Source organism: Mobula birostris, chromosome 19 (genome assembly GCF_030028105.1).
Source record: "Mobula birostris isolate sMobBir1 chromosome 19, sMobBir1.hap1, whole genome shotgun sequence".
NCBI classification, from domain to species: domain Eukaryota; kingdom Metazoa; phylum Chordata; class Chondrichthyes; order Myliobatiformes; family Myliobatidae; genus Mobula; species Mobula birostris.
In genome coordinates, this window is record NC_092388.1 from 53,875,019 (window position 1) to 53,889,211 (window position 14,193).

Sequence of the window (14,193 nt, forward strand, 5' to 3'; positions counted from 1 at the left end):
TGTTCAGAGCAGACAAAGTTACATTTGAGAAAATGTACATCTGTAAGGTTTAAAAAGAAATGAAAATCTCGCACTATAGCTCATGGGGAATTTTAAAGTTTCCAATGTTTTTAAAATTAGTTTTGCTCTGTGCTCAGCAGGCCCTTTACCTCTGAATGTATTTTATTCAATTACTTTTCACCGTATTATTACTATCCCGGTCATTTAATAAGGCAATGCCTTAAAGGAGGAATTATTCCGGACGTTCTGTGGATATTCTCATTTCCAGCAGTTCAAATAGAATTTCAGTCATCATATCCTTGACCTTAATTGCTTAACTTGATATTTTTTTTCTACAAAATCAGCTTAACTGCTCTGCCCCTCCATAAAGATACATTTGTTTTAGTTGACCAAAGAAGTAACAGGTAGGAGAACTCCAGTAGGTCATGACTGATGTATGTGATGTTTCACTGGTGTGCTAACAAATAGAATTTCAAGAATTGATATTTTATGACTTTGGGGTTTCAAGTTATTCTTAATCTTGAACTTAAATAATGTTGAATTAAAATAATATTTTTAAATATTTTTAAAAATCTGTAGGTGCTGGAAAAGCAATGAATCCTGGATTGTTAACTCCCAACAACATTAGAGAAACAGGAGTAGGAGCAGGTTGCCACAAGCAGATTCTATCTGATCTACTCAAGGCCTCTCTTATCTCCTGTGTCAGATTCCCAAGGAATCAACCTCTGATTATTCTCCATTTTAAATATTTCTAACAATCTGGCTGGGGCAGAAAATTCCAGAGATTCACTCTCCGAGAATCAAAGGTGGTGATGAATCAGCATGTAGGAGGGAGATTGAAAACCTGGCTGTATGTTGTCCTATCAACAACCTCTCACTCAATTTCACCTCAGGAGAGGGAAACCAGAGGTGCATGAGCCAGTCGTCATCAGAGGATGAGAGGTGGAGAAGGTGAGCAACTTTAAATTCCTGCATGTTACTATTTCAAATTGCTGGGCCTAGCACGTAACTGCAATGGCGATGAAAGCACGGCAGTGCTTCTACTTCCTGAGAAGTCTGCAGAGATTCAGCATGACATCTAAAACTTTGACAAGCTTCTATAGATGTGCGGTGTAGAGTATATTGACTGGCTGCATCAGAGCCTGGCATGAAAACAGCAATACTCCTGAACAGAAAATCCTACAAAGAGTAGTGGATTTGGCCCAGTCCATCATGGGTAAAGCCTTCCCAACTACTGAGTTCAACTACATGTAACACTGTTGTCGGAAACTAGCATCCACCATCAGCGATCCCCACCACCCAGGGCATGTTCTCTTCTCGCTGCTGCCATCAGGAAGAAGGTACAAGAGGCTCAGGACTTGCACCACCACATACAGGAACAGTTACTACCCCTCACCATCAAGCTTTCGAACAAAAGGGGATAATTTCACTCAACTTCACTAGCCCCATCATTGAAATGTTCCCACAACCAATGGATTCACTTTCAAGGATTTTTCATCTCATCTTCTCATTATTTATTGCTATTTGTTTATATTTGCATTTGCACAGTTTGTTGTCTTCTGCACTCTGGCTAAATGCCCTAGTTGGCTGGTCTTTCACTGATTCTGTTATAGTTACTATAGACTTATAGAGTATGCCCACAAGAAAATGAATCTCAGGGTTATATATGGTGATACTTTGAAGAAACTTATCTGCACCTCAGCTTTAAATAACTGGTGCCATATTTTGTAACCATGTCTCCTCATCTGAGACTTTGCTACTAATGATAATATATTGGCTTTACCATCCCCATTTATGACCTTATGTTCTAATGAGATCACCCCTCATTCTTCTAATCTCCAAAAAACACAAATAGAACCTGTTTTGTCTCTCTTGATAGGACAATCATTTCATCTCAGGAATTAGCCTGGTGGGTCTCTTTTAGATTATCTCAAATACATTACCTATTTGGGTAGGGAAACCAAAACTGTGCACCCTACTCAAAACTGTATTCACTTACAGCTTGTCCAGTTTGTAACAAAACCTTCCTTTTTAGTCATAGTCATAGTCATAATTTATTGATCCCGGGGTAAATTGGTTTTCGTTACAGTTGCTCCATAAATAATAGTAATAGAACCATAAATAGTTAAATAGTAACATGTAAATTATGCCAGTAAATTATGAAATAAGTCCAGGACCAGCCTATTGGCTCAGGGTGTCTGACCCTCCAAGGGAGGAGTTGTAAAGTTTGATGGCCACAGGCAGGAATGACTTCCTATGTTGCTCTGTGTTGCATCTCGGTGGAATGAGTCTCTGGCTGAATGTACTCCTGTGCCCAACCAGTACATTATGTAGTGGATGGGAGACATTAACCGAGATGGCATGCAACTTAGACAGCATCCTCTTTTCAGACACCACCGTGAGAGAGTCCAGTTCCATCCCCACAACATCGCTGGCCTTACGAATGAGTTTCTTGATTCTGTTGGTGTCTGCTACCCTCAGCCTGCTGCCCCAGCACACAACAGCAAACATGGTAGCACTGGCCACCACAGACTCGTAGAACACCCTCAGCATCATCCGGCTGATGCTAAAGGACCTCAGTCTCCTCAGGAAATAGAGACGGCTCTAACCCTTCTTGTAGACAGCCTCAGTGTTCTTTCACCAGTCCAGTTTGTTGTCAATTCGTATCCCCAGGTAGCAGTAATCCTCCACCATGTCCACACTGACCCCCTGGATGGAAACAGGGGTCACCGGTACCTTAGCTCTCCTCAGGTCTACCACCAGCTCCTTAGTCTTTTTCGCATTAAGCTGCAGATAATTCTGCTCACACCATGTGACAAAGTTTCCTACCGTAGCCCTGTACTCAGCCTCATCTCCCTTGCTGATGCATCCAACTATGGCAGAGTCATCCGAAAACTTCTGAAGATGACAAGACTCTGTGCAGTAGTTGAAGTCCAAGGTGTAAGTGCTGAAGAGAAAGGGAGACAAGACAGTCCCCTGTGGAGCCCCAGTTATGCTGATCACTCTGTTGGACACACAGTATTGCAAGCACACATACTGTGGTCTGCCAGTCAGGAAATCAAGAATCCATGATAACCAGGAAAGCATCCACCTGCATCACTGTCAGCTTCTCCCCCAGCAGAGCAGGGCGGATGGTGTTGAACGCACTGGAGAAGTCAAAAAACATGACCCTCACAGTGCTGGCTGGCTTGTCCAGATGGGCGTAGACACGGTTCAGCAGGTAGATGATGGCATCCTCAACTCCTAGTCGGGGCTGGTAGGTGAACTGGAGGGGATCTAAGTGTGGCCTGACCATAGGCTGGAGCAGCTCCAGAACAAGTCTCTCCAGGGTCTTCATGATGTGGGAGGTCAATGCCACCAGTCTGTAGTCATTGAGGCCACTGGGACGCGGCGTCTTCGGCACAGGGACGAGGCAGGACGTCTTCCACAGTACAGGAACCCTCCAGAGCCTCAGGCTCAGGTTGAATACATGGCGAAGTACTCCACATAGCTGAGGGGCACAGGCTTTGAGCACCCTGGTACTGACACCGTCTGGTCCTGCAGCCTTTTAACTGTCTTCTCATCGGTTCAGCTGTGAAGCCCACCGTGGTGGTTTTGTGTGGGGAAGGGGTATAGTCATGAGAGCAGGGTGGGGGACTATGAGGAGGGGTAGAAGGGGAGAGTGGAATATGTGTTGGTTGGGGGCCAACAACAGATGGCTCAAGTGGGGGATGGGCAGGGGCCACAATGTCAAATCTGTTAAAGAACAGGTTAAGTTCGTTGGCCCTGTCCACACTGCCTTCAGCTCCTCTGTTGCTAGTTTGCCGGAACCCAGTGATGGTCCTCATCCCCCTCCAGACCTCTGTCATGTTGTTCTGCTGGAGTTTCCACGCAAGCTTCCTCCTGTACCTGTCTTGAGCCTCCCTGATCCTGGCTTTCAGGTCCCTCTGTATTGCCCTCAGCTGCTCTCTATTTCCATCTCTAAACACCCTCTTTTTAGCGTTCAGGATGTCCTTAATGTCCTTTGTCACCCATGGCTTGTTATTTGAATAACAAAGGACAGTTCTTGTCGGAACATTGCAGTCCACACAGAAGTTGATGTAATCAGTGATGCACTCTGTGAGCCCATCAATATCCTCTCCATCTGGCTCACAGAGTGCCTGCCAGTCTGCCACCTCAAAACAACCCTGGAGCGCCTCATAAGCCTCCTCCGGCCATTTTCTCACTGTCCTTGAGGTTGCAGGTTTACTCTTCACCAGAGGCACGTAGCAGGGTTTTAGGTGCGTCAGGTTGTGATCTGACCTTCCCAGTGGGGGGAGGGGAGAGGAGCTGTATGCATCCTTAACATTAGCGTACATCAAATCCAGAGTCCTCTCCCCTTTTCTAAACTCCAATCCGTTTTGCAATAAAGATAAATGTGCATTTGTTACCTTAACGATATGCAGCAGCTGTCTGCAGGCTTCTTTTGATTCATGCACAAGAAAACTAAACCCCTCTGTACTTCACTCTTTTGTAGCCTCTATATAGATGATCTATATTTTGATTCACATGATCCAACTATATGGTCTTGCACTTTCTCACATTAAAGTGCATTTGCCAAGTTTTCACCCAGTCTCCGATCTACTTCTTTATTGGATAGTTGCTCTTTATCCTGTTTCTAGTTGGGATAAATTTCTGCAAAGCACTATAAGCTAGCTGTCGACGTATTTATCACTGCCACTGCCCTTTCTATTAGCCTATTTGTCAAGTCCATTAATAATAACTCCATATTCATACCATTGTAATTGCCCTTATTTACACCAAAGATACTGATTTTGGATCTGCAATATCCATCTTATTGTGTTCATTGCTGCCTAGGTAGGATTCCTTAACCACAACATTTCTTATTAATCCTTCCTCTTCACACATGAAAGAATCTGAAAAGCCTATTCGCAGGTAGGTTTGGTCATGTACTGCTCTAAGCTGAACTCAATGTATTCTTTTTCTATGTTAGCTTTGCCAGTTCAGTTTGTCCAATCAGTATGCAGATTTAAATCTCACTTCATAATTGCTGGACCCTTCTTGCATGCCTTTGATGTTCCACCTTTAGACTTTGCCCTATTGAGAAGTCGTATTTTGGGGTCCTAAAGATCACTCACACTTGTGCACGCTGCCATTGAATATTTCCATTCATACCAATTCTACACTACAGGCCATTGAATCTATATCATGATTTAGCATCACTCTGATACTTTCCTGATTAACAGTGCTATTTTGTTTAATTGCAGTGCTATTTTATTATGGTCTATTTTTGTTGGAACACTGACTACCCAGACCTCGTAACCCTGCAAACATGTCTCCACATGATCATACTCGTATTTCACTATTTGTGCCATCTGTCTTGTTGCAAACCCTAACCCTTAAGCTTTGACATTTTTATTCTTAGTTACTACTGATTCAATTTCTGTTGCATATACTTTTTTAACATTCTGCCTCATTATATTTCTACAGATGCTGCCTGACCTGCAAATGTCAGCAGCACTTAATATTTTTATTTTATGGTTGAACTAGATTAGTAATTCCCTGTGATGCCTACAACCCCACCATTGTCCGTGCCAATTTATAAACAATGAATTGGCGTCTGACCATCTGCAAGTGGCGCTTTTTTTTTTCAATCTCTTTTTTTTTTCCAAGCTCTGAAATGTACTCTTTCAGTCTTCACCTGTGCCATGAAGGTGCCAGTTACCATTACCTTTAGAGAGAGCTGCAAGCCAAAAAACTTCATAAATGGAACCAATCTAGATGCTAATCAAAGGTGGATGAGGCAGGCAAAATTAATATGACTCTCTTTGTGACTCTTCATAGAAACATTGAAAACCTACAACAAAATACAGGCCCTTCAGCCCACAAAGCTGTGCTGAACATGTCCTTACCTCAGAACTACCTAGCCTTACCCATAGCCCTCTATTTTTCTAAGCTCCATGTACCTATCCAGGAGTCTCTTAGAAGACCCTATCGTTTCCGCTTCCACCAACGCCGCCGGCAGCCCATTCCATACACTCACCACTCTCTGCGTAAAAAAACTTACCCCTGACATCTCCTCTGTACCTACTTCCAAGCACCTTAAAACTATGTCCTCTCGTGCTAGCCATTTCAGCCCTGGGAAAAAGCCTCTGACTATCCACACGATCAATGCCTCTCATTATCTTGTACACCTCTATCAGGCCACCTCTCATTCTCCATTGCTCCAAGTCCTCGTACAAATTCTCTACATTTAGTTTATCTCAGACTTTCAAATTCCATTGAAAGGTTTTCATCCACCTCTTTCCACAGATGCTTCGTCATCTTCTGAGCATTGCCAACATTGTCTGCCTTACTTTGGATTTCAAACATCCATGCAATTTTACTTTTGAAAAAATGGATATTGTATGGCTATCACTCTAAACTGATTGCAGTGATATAAATAGCCAGGCCTCCAAATTGCAACCAGACAATATGACTCAATTATCCCTACTTGCTACCAATGAAGCAGTATCCTGAGAGAGACTAAAATGAGTTAAGGAAAGATATGACCTAGGTCAGTTTGAGGGAAAATGAGATAGAGACAGAAGGAGAGCACAAAAAAAGAACAGACTTGCTGTGTCTTAGTCAATCATTGAGCATTTATTTTTACATTGATCCTAAACCCATTTATTACCCTCTCCCATTTCTGCCCTTATTCTACCCCTCACGTAGAGACAATTCACAGTAGCCAATTAACCTGCCGATCTTCAAGTCTTTGGGATGTGAGAGGAAATCGAATCATCTAGAAGAACCCACATAGTCAATTGGAGAACGTGCAAACTCCACAGAGACAGCATTAGAGGTTGGTGATGGAACTGTGAGGCAGATTTTCCGGTTGTGTCACTGTGGCCACTTTATTAGGTGCACCTGTACACCTGCTCATTAATACAAATACCTAATCAGCCAATCCTGTGGCAGCAACTCAACGCATAAAAACACACAGGCATGGTCAAGAGGCTCAGTTGTTGTTCATATCAAACATCAGAATGCAGAAGAAATGTAATCTAAGTGATTTTTACCATAGAATGATTGTTGGTGTCAGACAGGATGGTTTTGAGTCGCTCAGAAACTGGTGATTTCCTGTAATTTTCACATACAACAGTCAGTAGAGTAGGGGTTCCCAACCTGGGTCCATGGATCTCTTGCTTAATGATATTGCTCCATAACATTAAAAAGATCGGGAACCCCTGCTCTAGCGTACAGCGAATGGTGCAAGAAACAAACAAAATCCAGCGAGCAAAATTGCCTACTTAATGAGAGAGGTCAGAAGAGAATGGTCAGACTGCTTCAGGCTGATTCGGATAACCATGCAATACAATAGTGGTGTGCAGAAGAACATCTCTGAATGTACAACATGTCAAATCTCAAAGTGGATGGGCTACAGCAGCAGAAGACCACAAACATACACACAGTGGCCACTTTATTAGGTACAGGAGGTATGTATGTCTATCTGACAACCAATAAGCACCTACTTTTATACTAATCCTACCCTAACCTTTTTATTCCATCCCATCCCCCAATTTCTGTCCATAATTCCACTACTCACGTAGGGACAATTCACATCGCCAGTTAACCTACCGACCTGCAGGCCTTCGGGATGTGAGAGGAAACTGGGACATCTAGAGGAACCCACATAGTCACATGGAGAACGTGCAGACTCCGCAGAGACAGCATTAGAGGTTGGCATTGGACCCATAGTGATGGTGCTGTAAGGCAGCAGCTCTTCTAGCTTTGTCAGTATAAAGGCAGCGTCACATTTCATTTGAAAATAAATACCTGCAGGTGGGAGAATAATACCTGTGACATGTCTTTTGAATGATATACTCTGCAACGGGGGTTCCCCAACCTCGTGCCCGCCAACCACTCTGTTAATGGTAGCAGTCCGTGGCAAGAAAAAAAGTCGGAAACCCTTGCTCTGCAATGAACTTTAGAGTTTTAATCTTCAAAGTTTGTAACAGATCATACAAGTGAATGATACTAATTCACTCAATCATATCAGCGCAGTGAGCTCTTTGTAGAAACCGTATAAAATATTTGTTGCCACATTCTACTTAAACTCACTAGTTGAAAAGATACCATCAATCAGACAACCAAAATAGTTGGATAAGCTGTAAAAGTTATGGCATCTCTGATGTATTTTTATATCTTTACCAAGAGAAAATCTTAAAAATTCCACTTGATTATTCACCACAACACACCGTCATTGCTTGGTTGATAAACAACTGTTAACTTTGAAACTTGGTTGCAGCCAGTAATGAGGATGAAATATTTATTCAGCATGGACTCATTTTGGTATATGACAGCATATGGTTTCATTAATAATATCTCAATGCCAAGATTATATTTCTGCTCTTGCTCCCTACTCCAACCACCAGAGCAAGGTTGATGTTTCCCTTGTCTTCCTCTTCCAACCCACCAGATTCCAAGTTCAATCCCTGCAATTACTGTCACTTTCAACATGGTGGCATCAGGCACATTTTCTCCTCCTCTTCCTCTTTGGCCTCTTGCCCTGTCAGACCCCTTGGGATTTAACATTGAATTCAGCATCATCGGGTAACCAGTCCTTCCATTTTGCATCCCATCTGGTGGTTCAAATCAAAGGTTATCAACCTGAAACCTTAACTCTGTTTTCTTCTCTCCATCAATGCCACCTGAGCTCTTGATTTTTGGAGTTCCTCCATCTTCAATGTTTTGCTTCTCTGGACATTTTCTATCTCACAGGTCCAGCAGTTCCACTTTTTCTTTCTCCGCTTTCATCATCTAATTTCTCCAGGCTGATCATCAAACTTTCCTCTGGTCTCAGCCAACACCACCAATATCAGTGTCATTTAGTTTTGCTTGGTCTCCACCCTATTTGACATTTTTTTGCCCTCTTTGCACTTTCAAATTACCTGCTACTTAAAAGTGTGCCTATAATCTAACTTCGTCTCACTCAGACAAAGTCATTGGCCTGATACAGCGTCACTCTCACTCTTTGGTCATGTGGATAGTCAGAGGCTTTTTCCCAGGGCTGAAATGGTTACCACAAGAGGACACAGGTTTAAGGTGCTGTGGAGTAGGTACAGAGGAGATGTCAGGGGTAAGTTTTTTACTCAGAGAGTGGTGAGTGCATGAAACGGGCTGCCAGCAATGGTGGGAGAGACGGATATGATAGGGTCTTTTAAGAGACATTTAGATAGGTACATGGAGCTTAGTAAAATAGAGGGCTATAGGTAAACCTAGTAATTTCTAAGGTAGGAACATCTTTGGCACAATTCTGTGGGCTGAAGGGCCTGCATTGTGCTGTAGGTTTTCTATGTTTCTATGTTTTCTATGTTTCTTTCCATAACTGATGCCTCTACTACTAGATGTTTCCAACATTCTCTAATATCAACAATTCACTGAATATTAATAATTTCAGCGCAGAATCTGAAGAGTAGCTAGCCTGCTGGTCAATGTTCTTTTCTTGACCAATGATACTGGAAGCAGATTCATTTCTTTTCTCTTTGTCATAGACCTATGGAATTGTACAGTGCTGAATGAAACTCTTCAGGCCATCACGACTATGCCAGTCATCAATTACCATCTACAGCGATTCCATAATCCAGCACTTGGTCTGTAGTCTTCTCTGCCATGGCAACTCAATCTGTGGGATCCAGTAGTAGCAATTTTAACATTATGGTATCCTCCAAAACGTTGACTGCTTCAAAAGGAACTCAAACTACTATGAGGTGGATTGAAGCTATCCAAAGATTCACTGAATACTTGCCTGCTCTTTCTTTTTGCTTACTTTCGTGGAATATACTGTGTAATCAAAAATCTACATGGCAATTGAATGTTTTTTTTGTCAGTAAAATGCTTTCTTTACAAATTGAGGTATTCTAATGTTTAAAACAAAATCTAGCATTCCACTGCCTGTAGGCATTTTGCAAAATCATTATTTATCATAATAACAATGCTTTTTTTATTTGATAGCTACTGCAACTTGCAATCTTATCATGTACTGAGTTCCAGGATCATGTATTTCCATAGGTGGAATTATAAGTTATTATGAAGGGTTGGTGCGGAGGGCAGGGTTTCAGATTTCTGCAGAAGGTATAAACTGTATAGAAAGGATGAGTTATTACTGAACTTGAGGAGGACGAATATACTTGCGGGCATGTTTGCTAGAGCTGTTGAAAGAGTTTAAACAAATTTGGCTGGGGTAGAGAATGGTAGGGCTGAAAATGATGCCGTTGGTATACAAGCAGATGCAGTGTGTAGTGAGACTGTGAGGAAGGACAGGCAGACAATAGGACAAAATTGTAGTTAGTGGGCTGGCTTGAAGTGTAACATGGGGGCAAAATCGAAAAAGGTAATGAATACAGGGCTGAAGGTGGTAAAGTTGAATGCGTGCAGTATACTGAATAAGGTAAATGACTTTGTAGCATAGTTAGAAATTAGCAGGTATGATATTTTGGGCATCACTTAGTCATGGCTGAAAGAAGATCATCATTAGGAGCTTAACATTCAAGAATATGCATTGTATCAGAAGGATAGGCAGGGGATGGGATGGCTCACCGTGTAAAAAAATGAAATCAAATCCTCAGAAAGAGGTGACGTAGGATCAGAAGATGTAGAATCCTTGTGGGTAGAGTTAAGAAACTGCAAGGGTTAAAAAACCCTTAATGAGAATTATATATAGACCTCAAAACAGTAGCCAGGATGTGGGGTACAAATTAAATGGGAGATAGAAAAGGCATGGAAAAAAGAGCAACGTTACGATAGTTGTGGGAGACTGCAAGATGCAGGGAACATCAGTTTGGTGCAGGTTCCAAGAGAAGGAATTTGTAGAATGCCTAAAAGATGGCTTTTTAGAGCAGGTTGTGGTTGGGCTTAATAGGGAAAATTCTGGATCGGGTGTTGTGTAAAGAACTAGATTTGATTCAGGAGGTTAAGGTCAAGGAACCCTAAGGAGGCAATGATCATAATATGATATAATTCACCTTGCAATTTGAGAGGAAGAAGACAAAGGCAGGTTATCAGTATTACAGTGGAAAAAAGGGAATTACAGAGGCACGAGAGAGTTGCTGGCCATAATTGAGTGGAAGGGGACACTAGCTGGGATGACAATAGAACAACAATGGCTGGAGTTTCTGTAAGCAATTCGGAAGGCACAAGATAGGTATATCCTAAAGGGAGGATGAGGCAATTGTACCTGACAACGGACGTCAAGGACACCATAAAAGCAAAAGAGAGCGCATAAAATATAGCAAAAATTAATGGGAAGTTATAGGATTGGGAGCTTTAAATAATTAACAGAAGGCAACTAAAAGCAACAAGGAGAGAAATTATGAAATATGAAGGTAAACTAGCAAATAATATGAAAGAAGATACCAGAAGTTTTTACAATTGTATGAAGAGTAAAAGAGAGGCAAGAGTAGATGTTGTACCACTGGAAAATGATGCTGGAGTGGTAGTTATGGGGGACAAAGAAATAGCAGACAAAAAATGGATATTTTGCATCAGTCTTCACTGTGGAAGACACCTGCAATATCCCAGCAACCAAGAGTGTCAGGGTGGAAGAGTGTGTAGTTGCTATTACTAAGGAGAAGGCGCTTGGGAAGGTAAAATGTCTGGAGGTAGATAAGTCACCTGGACTAGATAGACTACACCCTAGGTTTCTGAAAGATGTGGCTGAAGATATTGTGAGGCATTAGTAGTGTTCGAGATTATAGGCCAGTTAGCTTGACTTCAGTGGTTGGGGAGATATTGGAGTCAATTATTATGGATGAGGTTTTGAGGTACTTGGAGGCACATGATGAAACAGGCCAAAGTCAGCATGGTTTCTTCAAGAGGAAATCTTGCCTGAAAAAATCTCTTGGAATATTTTGAGGAAATAACAGCCAGGATAGATAAAGGAGATTCAGTGGCTATTCAAACAACACACATCAAAGTTGCTGGTGAACGCAGCAGGCCAGGCAGCATCTCTAGGAAGAGGTACAGTCGACGTTTTGGGCCGAGACCCTTCGGCAGGACTAACTGAAGGAAGAACTAGTAAGAGATTTGAGAGGGGGAGGGGCAGATCCAAAATGATAGGAGAAGACAGGAGGGGGAGGGATGGAGCCCAGAGCTGGACAGGTGATTGGCAAAAGGGATATGAGAGGATCATGGGACAGGAAGCCCAGGGAGAAGGAAAAGAGGGAGGGGGGGAAAAACCCAGAGGATGGGCAAGGGGTATAGTTGGAGGGACAGAGGGAGAAAAAGGAGAGAGAGAGAGAAAGAATGTGTGTATATGAATAAATAACAGATGGGGTACGAGGGGAAGGTGGGGCATTAGCGGAAGTTAATCACAAATTCCTCGTGTTCAGTGGATATTGTTCGCTTGGATTTTCAGAAGACCTTTAACAAGCATCCATACATGAGGCTGCTAAACTAGACAAGGGCCCATGATATTACAGAAAAGATACTAGCATGAAAAGAAGATTGGCTGGCTGACAGAAGACAAAGAGTGGGATAAAAAGGGGTCTTTTCTGGTTGGCTGCTGGTGACTAGTGGTGTTCAATAAAGGTTGGTGTTGGGACTGCTTCATTTCATTTTAAATAGTATGTCAATGATTTGAATGACAGAAATGATGGCTTGGCAGCCAATTTTGCAATGATACAAAGGTAGTTGGAAGAGCAGGTAATGCTGAGCAAGCATGCAGAAGGACTTAGACAGATTAGGAGAACGGCTAAAGTAGTGGCAGATGGGGTATAATGTTGGGAAGTCTGTGGTCATGCACTTGGTAGAAAGAATAAAGGCATAGACGGCTTTCTAAATGGAAAGAAAATTCAGAAATCAGAAGTGCAAAGGGACTTGGGAGCATTCGTGCAGGATTCCCTAGAGTTTAATCTGCAGGTTGAGTTGGTGGTAAGGAAGGGAAATGGAATGTTAGTATTCATTTCAAGAGGTCTAGAATATAAAAGCAAGGATGTAATGCTGAGGCTTTACAGGGCATTGGTCAGATGGCATTGGAGTGTTGTGAGCAGTTTTGGGCTCCTTATCCAAGAAAGAGTGTGCTGGCATTGGAGATGATCCAGAGGAGGTTCATGAGAATGATCCCAGAAATGAAAAGGTTAACATTTGAGGAGCATTTGATGATTCTGACCTGTGTGCACTGGAGTTTAGAAGAATGAGGGGAAACCTCATTGAAACCTACTGTATCTAATATTGAAATGTCTAGATAAGCATAGGGCAGTCTAGGACAAGATAACACAGCCTTGGAATAAAAGGACAAAGTCCTTTTGGAACAGAGATGAGGAGGAATTTCTTTAGCCAGAGGGTTGTGAACCTGTGCCATTCATTGCCACAGGTGCTGCTTAGCTCAAGTAATTGGGTCTGTTTAAAGCAGGTGTTGATAGATTCTTGATTCATACAAGCGTCAAAGGTTATGGGCGAAGGCAGGAGAATGGGGTTGAGAGGGATAAGATATCATCCATGATGGAATGGCGGAACAGACTTGATGGGCCAAATGGCCTAATTCTGTTCCTTTTTCTTATGTTGTCACTGCATCCAAAGTCAATGATAACAATTTATAAGCAAGTAATTTTGATATTGTCCTTGCACTGTGAAACCATTTTCACCCGAAAGATTTATCATGCAATATGTCCTTTAATGTTCAGTGTTTAAATTACACTTGGACTTTTTATTGCAGTATCACTTGTTATACAAGCAAATAGAATAGCCATTTAGGTTGAGTAAAGTCCACCACACAGTAATATTTTCTGTTGATTGGTTAAGGAAGATGTAGACAGCCATGGTGCAAGAAAAAGAAAGGAAAAAATGCATTTTGCTCTAACTACAACACTTCGGAAGATATGGACAGCTGATTTATCTTTTGAAGTTCTAGCTGGACTTTTCAGATAAATGCACTCAGTCAACCTGCACACAACCAGAATTCCAAAACAAATGGATGGCCAATTAAGTAATAGCAATTGATGTATTTTTAGATGGTAAGGGAATGAAGGGATGCGGAGAAATGGTGATGCAGTGACAGACCAGCAAACACAAGGGGACAAATATGGCTTGTGGTTCTTTTCACAGAATGGTTACAGAACAGAAGGAAATCATGGCAAATCACACCTCTTTAACAGAGCAGCTCTATTTCCACCCAATAATCCTTTATCTGTAAACCTGAAAATGTTTATCCACCCTATATTTATTCAATTCTCT